At 47.3% G+C, this 10,841-nt stretch overlaps 1 protein-coding gene and 1 long non-coding RNA gene across 3 annotated transcripts in view; one reads left to right on the top strand and one right to left on the bottom strand.

The window, feature by feature from the left end:
- The first annotated feature begins 6 nt into the window (after positions 1-6).
- Positions 7-10,242, top strand: LOC308636844. Its single transcript, XR_014019508.1, has 3 exons — positions 7-112; positions 1,147-1,279; positions 4,571-10,242. It is a non-coding gene; the product is annotated as an uncharacterized lncRNA (long non-coding RNA).
- CUEDC1 (CUE domain containing 1) overlaps positions 8,715-10,841 on the bottom strand; it is an 85,948-nt gene continuing 83,821 nt past the window's right edge. For both annotated transcript variants that reach the window (XM_081272627.1, XM_081272628.1), the window contains exon 11: positions 8,715-10,497. The gene's annotated coding sequence lies outside the window, so the exon portion shown is untranslated. The remainder of the gene's footprint in view (positions 10,498-10,841) is intronic.

Here is a 10,841-nt window from a genome sequence, read left to right as displayed (position 1 = left end):
GCGGAAGCAAAAGACGGTCCGAAGCTGCGCGCTCGGGGCTCTCACCAGGTTCAGACAGGAGCACTCGATAGCGGAGCCAAAAAGAGAGGGAGCGAACCAAAGACGAGTAGAAGTAATAAATGAGCGATCCAGGGAGGGATTAAGTATGGTGTTTGCTTTACCTTTTCTGGCCTTCGGAGCCAGGTTTCCACCAGAAGTTCGGGCGCAGAGGGAATATGGTGGGGGAGAGTAGGAATGAGAAGCCCCCCAATGGAATAATAAAGAGACGAAATCACTAGCTCTAGGGCGGACTGAGCCCACTCTAGGTCAGAGGGACAGGCTACGCAGAAAGAAACCCAGTCTGGGACGGGCAGTCACTTTCCCAGGTTACTTAGACACCAGTCCTCATTCAGCGCACGCCACCTAAGCCTTCCTCCCTGCAGTGCTGCCCGCGTCCGCAGTAACCGGGATGCTGCTTGCACAGGTTGTGTCCTCCGCTGGAGGCGTCACCGGCTTGGAATCTGTCGGAACCTGAAAAGTGAAAGTGTCAAGCATAACACATTCTGGGAAGGAAACTCGAAAATCCGGGGGAACTAACTTCTCCGTGTTAAACTGTTAACAAATATGTGGTCGGGTGTGTAGCTCAGTTATCAGACTTCAGTACTCCCTAGAAATTAAAGCATACTTAATCTGCATGTTTGTACAAAAATCATCATTACGGTATTTTTGTAGTGGCAAAAAAAAAATGGAAAGTAGATGGAAAACTTTGGTTCATAAATTGTATGGATACTTATGCAGCTATTGAAATAAAAAAGCTAGATCCATATGTATTTATATTAATTCTTGTGGCTTATGATTAAATAAAAAAGGAAGTTGCAGAAACACGTGGGGTTTAGTGGGATTACAACCTGGTAGAGGAAAAAGAAAACATCCATCTGTGTGCTTGTGTTTATATGAGGAGAGAAACTCTGAGAGGACACAACCAGGCTGTGAACATTGGGTGTCTTGGAACAAAATTGGAAGAGGGGGATAGAGACTTTTTCCTTTAGGAATGTCTTAGAGTTTGACTTGTAAAGAGTTTGAATTTATGTGTGAACTTTTTAATCCAATGAATGTCTTGAATCACACAACTCTCTCTCTCTCTCTCTCTCCCATTATCTTTGTCAGCAAGAAAGACCAATAAGTCATCCCAAAGTCCTCCCACTCTAAGGGAGGCCCCTGAGGGGAAGGCAGAGACTTTTTGATGAGCAGTTACTACTTGGTTGTGTTATCTCACTGAATCCACAGTCCTACTCGCAAGGTAACTATTGTCATCCTCATTATAGATGAGAAGCAAGGCTGCGGAAGGTTAAGTAATCTGTATGATAAGCAACTGATAGAAGCAGGATCCAGGGCCTGGGCCCTTTCCAGGACCCCACGATGCTACTTAAACTATCTTAATTCTAGACACTGGAGAACTGAGGGGGGTTGAGCAAAACTGGCCCCAGAGTCAGGGGGTACAGTGACTAAGGGCTAGGTCCCAACTGAGAAGTGGACTTCACTGCTGCCTCGGGACCTGCAGAAAAAGCAAAGCTCTGGCCTCTGGGCCAATTGTGGAGGCTCCAGTCTCCTAATCCTAAGGAGGTCTAGGATATGTTGCTCTGGGGACAGCAAACATGCCCCTAGCTAAATATAGTTTTCCTGGGCCTCATAACTTTCTAATTCTGTCTAAGCCAGAGCTATCTGCCAGCCACTAGTACAAACACACTTCCCTTCTCCCACCAGAGCTTGACCCTGGAGGCTAGCAGAGAGAGTCTTTGCTGCTAAAGAATTAGAAGGGTTTATTTATTCCAAATTTGGGAAGGGGAGCCAAATACCCAAACCCTCAATGGGAGAGAAATTACAAAGCAGGAATTTTCTCTCTGAATTATCCTGGGGTGATCCCTTCCTCTTTTGAGTCTTTGAGGTTACCCTTTCCAGCTTCATATTTAATGCTTCTGCAACTCAGAGAGCAGAATATTGGTAGGCAGAATGGGGAGACCAGGGGCCTGTGGGAGCATGACTGACTGGAATCCCTCTGATTTGGTTCATAAACTGTATGGACACTTATGCAACTTATGCAATACTCTTGAAGGTGTACCCAAGAAATGTTCACACATAATGCAGTGGGAAGTTGTTGGGCAGCTGGGGACAGAAAAAAAAAATAGGCATTTGAATCTTTCTGTCTTCTTGAGTAGGGACCATAGTCTCTCAAGGCTGAAAAAAGCTGGGGCACATAATGAGTGCTGGTGTGAGCAATAGGCTGATGATATTCCATAGATTACCTGATTGTTTTATTTTATTTTATTTTTTTTTTTTGAGAAATGTTCCATTCTTCTCACAAGCATTTAAATGACTCTGTGCTGAGTCCTAGAGATATCAGCTGTCCAATAGGAGAGTTGAAGAGGCAGAGACATAATTGATAAGTGATGCACTGAATCACTTGTTGATTGTGTTAGGTTTTCCAGGGCTGCCATAACAAAGTATCACAGAGCAGGTGGCTAAAACAGCACTAATGCATTTTTCACAATTCCAGAGGCTAGAAATCCAAGATCAAGGTGTCAGGAAGACTGGTTTCTTCTGAAGCCTTGCTCCTTGCCTTGTAGATCTCCCTGTGTCTGTTCATGGTCTGTCTTCTGTGAGCAAAAATATATCCTATGGGGAACCAGTCATGTTGTATTAAGTTCCACTGGTATGATCCTACTTCAACTTAATTATCTTTTCAAAGACCATATTTCCATATACAATCACATTTTGAGGTATTGGGGGTTAGCCCTTCAAAATATGAATGGGAGGTTAACCCCTAACATTGATTGGCAAGTGTTTGTGCTGAGCAGCCCACATTTGTCCTCAAATCCACACCCACCCTCTGCCATTCTTCACCTTGCTCTATGCCAGAGGAGGCTGACTTCTATGATAGCATCCTCTAACCCCTTGCTGTTGGACTGGGGATGTAGCTCAGATACAGTGCTTTCCTAGCGCACATGAGGCCCTGGGTTCAATCCTCAGTGCTGCAAAAAAAGAAAAAGTGCTGATCCAACTGTTTGCTCCCTGCTTCCAGATGGACTCCAGTTGGTACTGCCAGTGGGAGGAGCTGGCAGAGGGCTGGAAAGGTAGGAGGAGGATGCAGTCAGCCTATATTCCCCTGGCTCCCTCCCTGCACTGTCCAGGAACATAAAGTCTCAGCCCCTGTGGGCAGTTCTTTATGCAGAGCTCTCTCACATCAGGTGCAGCTCATGCACTGTGCCCTCCATCATTAGCCATGGGGTCTCAGCCATCTCTCCCTTCTGGCTTCCCACATCTTTGTAAATAGCGCCCTATTTAAGTAGTGCATGCTAATTTATCAAACAAAAAGAAAAGCATCCCCAATAGTGGAAAACCTTTGAGAAGTCAAAATTCCAGCATATTGAGGAAATCTTGGATACTGGTACTCACCTATCGTAGAGAGCTAGGATCCGGGAGCAATTAACTCATTGCTTTAAAAGGGAGGAAGCAATAGTATATACGTAATACATAGTGTAAAATTATGGGTCTGATTACAGGTCTGCTGAGTCCCGGGACAAAGAGGGTGAAAGAGGTAGAAGTGCCTTTTCTTTAGATATAGATATAGATATAGATATAGATATAGATATAGATATAGATATAGATGGACAGCATGCCTTTATTCTTTATTTATTTTTTTATGTGGTGCTGAGGATGGAACCCAGTGTCTCACATGTGCTAGGCAAGTGCTCTGCCACTGAGCTACAGCCCCAGTCCAGAAGTGCCTTCTCTTTTCTCCAAGCTGTTGAGCTCTGCTCCCTCTCCTGGATGAGCACTCCCTGTGGGACACTCACTTCTACAGCCCTCTACATATTCAGCCAAGCTGCATGAGTGCCCTGACCTGCTACCTCCTTCCCTAGGCTTCATTCCCCCACAACTCTGTTTCTTGTCTGAGTCTGTCTAACTGAGTCTCTTTGAAAATGCAAACTAGGGCCTTTATCTCTGCCTGCCTTAACCCAGCCTGCTGGTTGGCCTGGAGCTGGCTCTTAGAGTTGCCCATTGAACAGCAGGGATGCATCAAGCCAAGTTAGGACCAATGAGGATGCAATGATCCCAACTCTGACTTGGTGCCTGCCCACAGCTGGCTCACCCTCTTAGGTCCAGTTTTCCTTTAAGGGCTTCCCCAGATGCACTGCCAGAGAGAAAGCTGTGGTTGGGTGGAAATAGTCACCCACCCCACCTTGCACTGGATATCAAGGTCTGGGTCTTCTTCACTTCTCCCTGTCCTCTGTGCCTCACTGATGGATCTTTTTGACAATCCTCTAGGCCTCGGCCTTGTCGTCTGTAAAATGGAGATAATCATAGCACTCACATCTCTGAGCCTCAGAGAAAAGAAAGCCTTATTACAAGAAGACAGTGGGTTAACACCTGCAAAGTGCTTAGAACAGTGCCTGGTGTCTAATAACAGCTCAATAAATACAAGGGATGATAACAATTCTGACTATGAGCAATAGTGTCCTACAGTTAAATCCCATCTAACAGTTTGCAAGGTATTTTCACATGGATGCTCACTCTTTTCTTCACCAAACAGGGGCTTGCCTCCAAGGAGAATTCAGTTGAGAGCTCAACACTTTAAGTCAACACGTGCCCTGTAAGGTCTGTATCACCTTGGCTCCTTTCTGTATCCAAGGAGCCAGCTGGGCATGGAGCAACCATCTGACCTTTTACTGTTAGAATTAAAAGTCAATTAGAATCACTCTGTGGTCTTTTGCATCCCACTAAGGATGAAACCCTCTAAGACAGATAATTTGGGGATGCTGCGGACCCTTTTTTTTTCCTGCAGAAGTTAGATCTTTAGGGTGCATGTGAGCCCTCTTGATATCTTGAGAAACACAGAGTCTGATTCAGTAGGTATGGAGTGAGGCCTGGAACTCATTTCTAACAAGCATCCAGGTTGACACCAGTGCTGCTAGTCTGCAGTAAGGATACCAACTCACCTAAGTTTGCATTGAAAGTTTTAAGAGACTTTTTTTCATTTTAGCATTGAAAGTTGTGCAACTGGACCACACTAGGTAGGCTGCTTACACCGAGTCTATAGTGAGCTTCACAACTACTCACTCCAGATTCCCTGGAATAATCCTCTTGACATGACAGTGACTCTTAAGAGTTGAGGTGTAGCTCAATGGTATAGCACTTACCTGGTATGCCCGAGGACCTGAGTTTGGTCCCCAGAGCCATTAAGGAAAACAATAAGGTAAATAAAAAGTATTTTTAAAAAAGAATAGCAATGCTTTACTACCTAAAAATGATAGCCAACTCCAGGCTTCAGCCTTCCTGCCAGGGTAGACACTGGTTTTGTGGGGCCTAAATAATATTAGTCTTATTTAACCTCTTAAGTTTAAACAAATCTTTGTTTTGCAAATTTTACAAAACATGACCATGTGAACAAATTCCATTCTGTTTGGCCTAAGGCTAAAGGGGTGCTCACATCTTCCTTCTGGAAAAATGGTTTTCTTTCATTGGCTAGTGACTGCCATTTCTGCAAAGTGACCTCCAGGTGGCAGTAGATTTACACAGCCGCTTTTAATCCCCACAGTCTCCAGAAATTTCCATCGTCCCCCAGCTGGCCCAGCCTGTTAATCCAACAAATTAATCTATGCTGTGATAATGGGCATAAGGAGTTCATGTGCTTCTCTCTCAATAGCATATTTTCCATTTAGTGGAAATGCTAAGAGATTGTTTTTCAAACCAGATAAAGAATGCTAATGGGGGAGTTCCAGGCACACTGTTGGATCACAGATCACTGTGGAGCTGTTTTTGAGCAGATGGATCCTTTTTCTGCTCCACAAATTGAATCCATGCCGGGCTTCTGGGTCTTATCACCTGCTCCCCACTTACCCGCAACATACAGCATAGTATTTGAACATCAATTTTGGAACTCAACTGCCTGGGTTCAAATCCAGGTACTAGAACTTACTGAAGATAGATGTTGAACTTGAACAGGACTTAAACATCTCTGAGCCTCAGTTGCCTGACTTAGGTGTATGAAAGGTAATACTGATTTAATATAATTGTTGTGGATATTATGTAAAAAAAAAATAATAATGCATGTGAAACCCCCAAAGGATGATTGGCATGCCACAAACTCTCGCTAAATTATTATCTTCATCATCCCATACCTTGCCTGCCTCCTTTTTCTTCACACCAAATTCTCCTGTTTTTTCTCTAATCCTATCCCGTACTCCCAAATAAGGTGCTTCTAGAGAAACAAGGGAGGATTAAGACCCCAGCATTGTAATAGCCAGGCCAGTTCTTCTGGGCGTAGTGTTTTCCAGACCCATGATCTCCTTGGGGCTGAATCCTGGGGACACCAAAACCTATAAAGGACCAGCCTGCAGAGAACTTGGCTCAGAATTTTTGCAGAAGGTAAACACCTTGTGGCTACCAGGAGCCCAGTAATTGCAGATGCATGTAGGGTGCAAAGGCAGGTGATAGGCAGTCATCTGGCCTAGACTGTCTACTCCTGCATCCTATTCCACACCTTTGAACCTAGTAATCTCTTTTTCCTTCTCTCCATCTGTGTGGTTACCATTACCTTCAGTCTCATCTACGGTAACAGGCAAAATGGCATATGGTCCTCAAACTTTTCAATCACCTGAGATTTTACAACTGGATTCTCAGGCTAAATCCCAAATCAATTGGATCAAGAACTCTGGGGATGCAACCAGTGCATCCAAATGATTGTACTGTGCATAGAGGTCATCTGAAGAGTTGTTCAAATGCACATTCTGGTTCAATAGGTCTGGGACAGAGTCAGAGATTCTGTCTCTCACAAGCTTCCAGGTAATACTGCTGCTGCTGGACCACAAACCAAATATGAGTAGCCAAGTTGTGGAACTGTAGTTCTCAGAATTGTTCATGTATCAGAATCATCGGGAGGACTCGTTACACTGCACCCAAGTTGCAGGTTCAGCAGATGTGGAGAAGGCCTGATAATAAGTGGTTTTTTGTTTTGTTTTTTTGAGGTAGAGATTGAACCCAGGGGTGCTCTACCACTCACTACACACTCAGCTCTTTTTTCTTTCTTTCTTTTATCTCCCCACCCCCATTTTGAAACAAGGTCTCACTAAATTAGCTGAAGCTGCAGTTGAATTTGTGACCCTTCTGTCTCAGCCTTTTGAGTAGCTAGGATTATAGACATGCACCACCACAACCAGTGATTAACACACTCCCAGATGATGCTACACTTTGAGCAACAGAGGAATAGAAGGTGCTACACAAGCTCTGGCAAAAAAAAAAAAAACTTAAATTAAAAAAAAATAAAAAGGGTTAGAGGCATAGGTCAGTGGTAGAGCACTACTGGGTTCAATCCCTAATACCACAAAACACACACACTCCCTATCAGCTTTGGGATCAATCAAGCAAGCCCTTGGTCTCCTTTTCTGGCCTAATGCAGTACTAGCTCTGTAATCGTAAAGGAGTTACTTAAGCTTTCTAAAATGTTATTTCAACATCTGTAGCTGTTTGGGGCAAGCTCAATTGGGCTAATATAAACACCTAACAGAAGGGCTGGTCTTTCAGTCCTCAGATTTGAATTTCCTGGGGGAATTTATTTTAAAAAAAAATGAATTTAAAATAATCCCAAGTCATTGATTTAACTGCTCTGGGGTACTGAGCATTGGAATTTTTTAAAAAGCATTATATGTGGCCAGTACTAGGACTGGCCTAGTACTGCAGCCTAATCTGCTTTGGTGTTCATAAGGATCATGGCTGGGCTCCAGGCCCCTGGTATTTCTGACTCAGTAGGTCTGGAATTAGACTGAGATTTGGCATTTCTAACAAGATTCCAGGTGGTTCTGGGATATGCTCCGGGTATTACACTAGTCCATGGCAATCAGCAAACAATGTGCAAAATTAGATTGTCAGAGAATCTTGTTTTGCTTACGACACAACACAGGCAGCACCACCAGTTGTCCCAGGTATGCCATTATTCAAGCCCACCTTGCATAGTGGGTCTGATGGGGGTGCAGACAGATGCTCATGGGGAACTTCTTTGTAGGAAGGGCAGGAGGAACAGTTGTTTGTCCTGGAACATGGCATCATGAGAAAGAGGAACCACATTGGCCCAGGTGACCCAGAACTTGGGAACAAGATGTGTGCGTGGAAGTTACAAAGAGGCCTTTGGCTCAACACAAGGAGGCATTTTTAACCTTGAGAACTGCCCTGTCTGAAAATGGCATCAGCTTCCTCTTTTGGCAACCAGGTTTCCTGTCCCTGTGTGGGAGGTATTCCAGCTGAGCTGGGGAGCTGGGGTAAGCTGGAGATGCATAAACTGGAAGGCCCCTGCATTCCTTTTTAAGTCTGAGATTGCGCTCCAGTCTGCGTCTCTGTTAATCCACAAACTTTCTATTTAGGAAGGTGACCCTCCGGGAGCTTTCCCAACAGACTAGCTTTCCCCATGGTGTTTCTGCCACTTATCAGCAAGCGGTTTGCTTTCCCAGGGGAAACCCGAAGGCTACAACGCTGGATAGAGCGGGCAGCAGGTGTCACCTCCTAAGCACTGTGGGGAAAGTGCTGGAGCCCTTTGGGCCCTAGATAATGGGGTTAATGGGGGCAGGTGAAGCAGGTGGGCTGCAGAAGCGACACAGATCTCCAGAGGCCAACCCCTGTCCCCAAGGGAGAAGAGCGGGTAAGGGCGGGGGAGGGTCCAGCCCACGCAGCTGGCCACATCAGAGCACCAAGAGAACACCAAGTCTTTATTACAGGAATTCCTATGAAACCGCTCCAAGAAAAAAAACCCACACATAGGAGGAGAAAAAAAACCCAACAAAGCAACACACACACACACACACACACACACACACGCAACACACACACACACACACACACACACACACACACACACACACACACGGAGTTGCGGCTTCCTTGCGTGCACTTGGCCCCCGCGTGGGGAGGGGTCAGGGTCACAACCCAGACCTCTTCCTCGGTCGCTCAGGGTCAGACCCATCTGGGCATCCCGCTGACAGCAGGCGGACTGCGGAGGGTTGCTCTTCCTCCCCAATAGAGGGCGGGCGGCCCCAGGCCAGGGCCCCTGGCACCGTGCGCTGCTTCCAAACTTGGTCACCCTCCGCGCGCGGTGCTGGCTGTTCTCGGGAGCTAGGGAAGCTCCGCGCCAGGAGTCGCGTAGGGGGCAGGCAGGACGAGGAGCTATCAGGCCCTCGCCATGCACACACTGTCTCTCGGCCCCTGGATGCCACCAGGGCCCAGCCAAAGATCGAAGCTCATTCCCAAACTTCCAAACCCGCGTCCCTCCTCCAATAACAGATGGCAACTCTGAAGTTCTAAGAGTCTCATGCCTGCCCAGGCTTCCCAGCTCTCCGGAAAGGTCAGCGCGTTCCCATGTCCAGGGAGGGGCCGAAGAGACTCACGGCCTCTTTCCCCTTGGCAGTGGTTGGTGCCGGTTAAGCATTCGTAGAATCGGAGTTTCCTTCTTAGATCACCTTCTGGACTTTAGCAAAGGGCACCCCGTGAGCCCTTCAGTCCTATAAGCTCCCACCCAGGCTGGCAGCCTCTTTGCCAACTTCATCCCTGCACATTGTCAAAGGGGGTTCACTCCTGACCACCCCCTCTCACCACTGCCACCCACCGTAAGAGTCCAGCTGGGAAGGCAGGGTCCCAGGGAGCCACCACTGTGGTGTGTGACTCCAGACTGGCTTTTATCTTCTGCCAAACTAAAGACTCTGCCCACCAAGAGTCCTCCAGCTCCGGGGGGAACCACCCTCCCCATCCCTGCTGGGTGAAGACAAGGCTGCGGGGTGGGGAGGTGGGGGTGGAGGTGGGGACCCTGCCAGCCCTCAACAGAAGCAGCTTGATGAGCCAGGCCTGGGCAGGTGACAGATTCCTCCTTGTGGTGACCCAGCACTCCTCAGACGGTGCCTGAGTGACTGTCCAGGGCTCTCCTACACCAAACTCTGTACAACAGTTGTGTAGAGGATCAGGAAAAGGATGGGATGCAGGAGACCTTGGGAAGAAAGGGCATGAGTGCCCAAAGGGAGCAGGGGATGGAGGTAAACCAGCAGCCCATGGCCTGGCAGGAGAAATGGGGAAGAGAGAGAGGCAGAAGCTCTACCTGCAGGCCAGAGAGCCTCTGGTAGGATTATCCTGCCCTTTCCCAAACTCCAACCTAGGCCACCTGCTGCGATTTTTTTTTTAAGGAAAGGTTGGTTCCTGCATTCCCCATTGCCCAGAGAAAAGCCTGGCCACAAAAGGGTCTGTGACCAGCTGCTGGCTTAAGGGGCCCCAGGTCCCTCCTCCAATAACAGATGGCAACTCCGAAGTTCTAAGTCCCATGAAAAGTGGCAGTGGCTGGGCTGGACTGTGGCCGGAGAACCACTGGGCCTCAGTATGCAAGCACCATCTGTCCGGCTGCAGCTGGGCCCTTCAGCTGGGTGCCGGTGTTGCTCTCGCTGTCCCCACCGGGTCAGAGCATCTCTGGCAAGGAGGAGCTGCTGGCATCTGGCAGGGAAAAAGGATGGATAGAGTCTCTTTCAAAGACGCCCCCTGGTCTTTCTTGGTCTCTAGTTCCTGAGGAGTGAGTCTGGGGTAGAAACAACCAAACACAGCAGCTCCTTTCTTTCTCCAGGGCCTCTGGATCGACCTGGAACTCTGCCTGGGGTCATTCCCGCACCCAAATTCCTAGAAATTGCACAACTGTAGCTAGTGATTGGGTGGAAATATGGGACAGGGAGGACAGAGCTGTATGGGAAAGGCTCAGAGGTAGGAAACTGTCTGACTCATTTTGTGATACACTGGTAGCTCGGGTGAGCTAGACCATAGGGTCCTGGAGGGGCAGAAATGTA

This window comes from Spermophilus citellus (assembly GCF_964194105.1).
Source record: "Spermophilus citellus genome assembly, chromosome: 17".
NCBI classification, from domain to species: domain Eukaryota; kingdom Metazoa; phylum Chordata; class Mammalia; order Rodentia; family Sciuridae; genus Spermophilus; species Spermophilus citellus.
This window is presented reverse-complemented; position numbering and strand designations above follow the sequence as displayed.